Source organism: Quercus lobata, chromosome 6 (genome assembly GCF_001633185.2).
Source record: "Quercus lobata isolate SW786 chromosome 6, ValleyOak3.0 Primary Assembly, whole genome shotgun sequence".
In the NCBI taxonomy this organism is placed as follows: domain Eukaryota; kingdom Viridiplantae; phylum Streptophyta; class Magnoliopsida; order Fagales; family Fagaceae; genus Quercus; species Quercus lobata.
The window spans coordinates 4,567,222-4,573,058 of record NC_044909.1 but is presented as its reverse complement, the minus strand read 5'-3'; positions in this window follow the sequence as shown (position 1 = coordinate 4,573,058).

Below are 5,837 nucleotides of genomic sequence, written 5' to 3'. Positions count from 1 at the left end.
AACAGATTAACCAAAATAGGAAGAAAAGTGAAGGGAAAAAATAAAAGAAAAGTATTAGAAACAAAAAAACGTGAAGGAAAAAATAATTATGGAAAAATGTTAGATTAACCAAAATATGGACAAAAGTGAAGGGAAAAAAATAAAAGAAAAGTATTAGAAACAAAAAAACGTGAAGGAAAAAATAATTATAGAAAAATGTTAGAAACCGTTGTTTTTTTTTTTTAATATTAAATTATAATCTTCAATATAATTGATTAGTTGTAATAAAATATTAGGCTTTTCTGTCTATCCAAATTGTTTTTTTCCCTTAAGAGAAGTCTATTCTATCCAAAGAAGAGATTGATATATTATTATTAATTTATTAAGTTTTTGTGTTCATCAAATAAAAATCTTAATTATCCTTTACTAAAAAAAATGTAATAGATTAACAAAAATCATATACAATATAATAAAAGTTGGATTTAGAAGCCGTGGTTACACCAATTGACTTCACCAAATTGCAGGATTTTTTTTTTTTTTTAGATTTTTAAAATATTATATATATATATATATATATATATATCTTTTTCTCCTATAATTTCTAAGTTGATAAAAATTTTGATTTGATTACAATCTAAATTCTTCAACTAATCCTTATCTTATTATAATTTATAAGTCAATAAGTAGAACACTTAAAATGAAATTCAACTTCACACTTCCATAAATTTTTTACTACACATAAAAAATTGTAGAATTTTTTTTTAGATTTTTAAAAAAATAGATAAATATATTTTTAGATTTTAAATATATATATATATATATAGATAAAATTTTTCTTCGCCTATAATTTCTAAGTTGATAAATATCTTAATTTGATTACAATCCAAATTCTTCATCTAATCCATCTAACCCTTATTTTTACATGTAGTGTATTATAAAAAAAGCAATTTTAACAAAATATGCAATTTACATTAAAAAATAAGTGTTTTAATAAAACATGCAACCCAAGGACGGAGCTAGGACTTTGAGTTAAAGGGGGCGACTCTAACCTCTAGCTCAGTGGCTTCTTAGCCGCTAAGTTTATTTATTTATTTGAGTTTTTGATGTGCGCGCTTGTTGGGTAAAGGCAAAATTATTTTATTTAAATCTTTTTAAAGAACAAGTTGTTTGTTTGAATAAAATTGGATAATTGGACTTAATTTTTTTTAGCTTTGCTATTGGTGATTTTTGTTGTTGCACAAATGTTTTTGGGCTAGTATATGTTATTTTAAATTTTAGATCTATACATTTTTTAATGGCCTTTAAAATGAGGAAAGTGCTAGAGGTATATTGTTAATATAGTGAGTGATTATTGGTAAGTAAAAAAGTAATATAAGTGATAGGTTTAGATGCGAACCAATAAGAATTTGTAACTCAACAATATATAAAAATGTTGTAGATAAGTTTGTAACTGTAATATTACCCTAAAAAGAATCAAAGATATTGTTAAAGGGGCAAAATGTAATTTTATAGAAAAAAATTACTAAATTTAGTGCATATATATATACTATAATATATTTTTTAAATTTAGGGGGGGCCATTGCCCCCTGATCGATTAATGCCTCCGTCCCTAATGCAACCTATATTCAACAAAAAGTAAAATTTAAAAAAGAGATTAAATTTAGTTGGTTTTCTTCTTTGAGAAAGAAATTTAGTTCGTTGGTACCATACAACTACAACCTACAATTGTGTCTATCTAAATATTATCAACAAAGCTAAAATAATAGGATAGAAAGGAAAAAAAAAAAATCCAAGCATAAAATATTAAAATGTGTAATTGTGTATGTAGAAGTATATATAGCTAATCCCATGAAAAAAAAAAAAAAAAAAAAAAAAAATCCCACTTTCATTGGGAGGATATACACATGGGGAGGAATTAATAATAAATTTGTTATCTACTTTTTTTCAAATATATTTTGTTTTAATTTATTTATTTTTTGGATAAATATCAAATTTCTGGATAACAAAAAGAAGAAGAAGCTAATAACGTTAACAATTTGATTTTATGGTATTTGATTTTAAATAAATTCCTTCTCTTTTTTGCTTAGATCAAATTCTTCACAACTTAAAATTATTTTTTTAAGTAGAAACAATTTCTTATCAACTTCTTTTTTGGGGTTGAAGTTTAGCATGGTTGAAATTTTGTTTGTTAGATAAATATAGGAATGATTATGAATAATAGTTTTATTATACCATAAATCTCATCTTTAGATTTTCAGGTCACTATAAATAATAAGCCCAGACTCATGATTTTTTTTTTCATTAATATTTTGAACGTCCAAGTATCTATCATCTTTTTAGGGTTATTTGTTTTTCTCTAAAATTCAGTCCCTCTTTGCTTCAAAAAATAAATTCCCAATTTTTTTTTTTTTTTAATTCATGTTGTTTTTTACTTTTTTTTTAGGGAGTTTCTTTGAGGTTTTGAAGTAGATCAAAAAAATTTCTCAAAAAAATTTCTTGAAGTTTATATTTACACATTTTGTTTTGATAGGGTGAAATTGGTGCCTCCTCCCTCACTATTAAAGACAAAAATTCAATTCTTAAGTAAGTTTATCTACTTTTATTTTTTAAAGTTTAATAATTTTAGTTGTTCATAATTCTTAAATGTTACATTGAGGTTACCACTTAAATATGCTTTCAATTATTATTTTTTAATTATTGAATTTAAGGTTTTTCATTTAAATATGCACTTGAGTTTTAATTATGCTAACTCCCTTTATATTTTTCAGGCATCTCCTTTTATATTTTTCAGGCATCTCCTTTTATATTAGTTGCATAGTTATCTATCATATTCCATTTAATTAATTTTGGACCGATATATGATTTTTTTTTTTTTTTTATATAAAAACTTAATCTTACACAATATGCATTCATTATATAACTTAAAGTAAAATGTTACATCATTTAAAAAAAATAATAAAAGATTACTTTATTTTTATTATCTATTTATTTTTAATTAATTTAAAATTTTTTATTTTATTTTTATTAATTTACACATGATTTCTTGATTAAGCCGTACATTGCACGGGTATAATACTAGTATTAGAATTAAAAATATATACTACAGATACCAAATAAATTCTAAATTCTAAATTTAATTTTTTATATAAAACTCATACATCTTTCAATTACTCAATAATATACTATGTATTCAATCTTATTTTAAAGATAATATATAAAGATTAATAAATGAAGAAAAGAAATTGAGCCAGGAATTTTTTTTTTCTCGTAATTTTAGTTTAGTTATCTTTTACAAATATGAAAAAAAAAATTGTACTCATATATGAAGTACAAACTATGTATGAAGTATGAACGTGTGTGTATATATATTGTGGGGGCTAGTTACTCAGGAAGTATTGTTAAAAACGGTATTAACTGGGTCTATGGCCCTATCCGAGGATGTTGGAACATCCGAGGAGGCCCAAATAAGGCTATGAGTAGAATAAAGTTAAGAGAGGAGTAGAGGCAATGTGAGATGGGTCCAATAAATGTCCGAGGACAAAAGTATCATCAGCAACATGTGTCTGAGATGAATCTGAGTCCCTTATCATCATGAACTTCCTTTGGGGCTACGTCATAGCTGAGAGTAGGACATTGGACTAGGGATAAGGATAAAAAGGCAGATAAATATCTTTAAAGGCTACGACCTCCGCATTAATTGTCTCTCAACCAACTCTCTGGTCGCATTAATGTAGAAGTGATGCCTGAACAGTGATCAAGCAGCCTTACAGCTACTGGTTGATGGTTCCAGGAAGTGTTGGATGGGACAGGAAGGAATCCCCCTAATCTAGCATACACGTGTGTGGTAAAGATGACACGAAGATTGCAGTATATAACCTGAAAGAATGCACTGAGAGCGGCATTGGAACTCTGATACAATTTCTGTCTTGAAAAAAACCATATAAAACAAAGAACTTATTTTGTTCCGAGAACAAAATTTGAAAATCTTATTTGTGTCAAACCATCTTGAATCGTTAAGTTTAATCGTTTTTCTTCTGGAATAAATTTAGTTCTTCTATCCACGCTCTACAAATTTATTGTTTTGGCCGTTAGAGTTTGAGCCCAATCCGGTTTTGGGATCAACACAATTTCAATCCTTACATATATATATATATATATATATATATATTTTTTTTTTTTTTGAGAGAGATTTTAGTTTTGTACTGCGTCCATTTGGGGAAAAAAACTTCTTTCTTTTTTATTTTTACCTCAGTTTTTTATTAAAAATATTAATTAATATTTTTTTAAATAAGCAAATTTTTATATTTTATTACACATTTAACATGAAAGTTATCAATCGAATTCAACTTGGTCATAGAAATCACCCCTCCCTATAAAGGATTTGTGGGTCTGTCCCATGAGGTTATGTGACATTGTTTTCCATAATCCTATTAAAGCTTGAAAATCCAAAAATCCGGTAAAGACTTTTTCACAAAATAATCAGCTGCCAATTGTATGAAAGCATGGTTTTCCCATCTGAACCAAAATTCTGAGTGAGTGTCCATTACATTCTCATGGGCTTTAAATATAATTTAAATGTTGTTTTGATAATTCTTAAAGAGAGTCAAATGAGCTTTGCGTGTGGTGTGTGATCAGTGGACTCTGTCCTGTAATATTGTGTGGGGAAGTATATATATCCTCATTGGTCATCTCTTTATCCCTAGAGACTAGAGAGTACTTCCACTTCCACCACTGGTTTTTGGTTCAATCAAGTAGAGTTGGGATTACTCAGCGAAACCAAATGGAAACTCATTTGGAGCCCAAGTAACGTACGTAAATAAATTAATGAGGATGATAAGGATTAAGGAGCCATTATCATCCTAATTATGTTGATGAGTTAGCAATTAAGGTGAATGTGAAAGATCATGATGGTAGTAGTGATCACCACTACCTATATGGGTTGACACGTACAGTCAGAGAGCCTTTTCTTCCAGAGTTTGAATCTGGTCACTTGGCGATTTCGTGCCATGAACCATGATCATTGGTGAATGACTGAATGGTGACAATATATAGATAGGGACTTAGATTTTAAATAAATATAGTGCTGTTATATAAAGAGAGCTGGTTACTGGTTACGGGGGAAAGGCATGAATGCATATTGGATTGTTTTCTTTGCTTAGCCAAAAGGACTACTCATCTTCAACTCATCATCCATATTTTATAGTAGTCTTTTCTCTCTTCTCTGTCCAATTTGAATACTACTTCTTTTCTTTGGAAACAATACTCTACTATCATTATCCGATGACGATGCTTATCTTCAATAACATTAAAGCAGAAACAAGAATCTAACATTGTGACAAAAAACTCGAATAATTAGATTTGTGAGATAAAAAAACAGATTAAAAAATAATTTTACACAAGACATTCACACGACACAAAAAATTATATGTTTTGACAATTTACTTACTTTATGGAGTTGCAGTAATATCAATATTTCAAGAAAAATACTAGATATAATAGTACAATTTTTTTTTTTCACTAAAAAACATCGCACCAAACCTTAATACAAAATAACAGTATTTATATTCTACATAGCGGATCGACCCAAGCCTCCACTCTATAGACCAAGCATTAAAGAATCTCCAATCAAAACCACAGTACTTTTATACTATCAAATTATTTTATAATGTAGATCAAATGCAAACTAGGCTTCGTGTAACCCAACATCCATTACATCCATCTCTACGTGTTAGAGATTTCTTTTATGCTTTTATGGATTTCTGGTTGTTAGAGATATATATTAGACATATTAGCCCAATGCAGTAGGCCCAAATCCATTCCTGCTTGTACTAGTAGTCTAGGGTTTAGTCGCCTATATA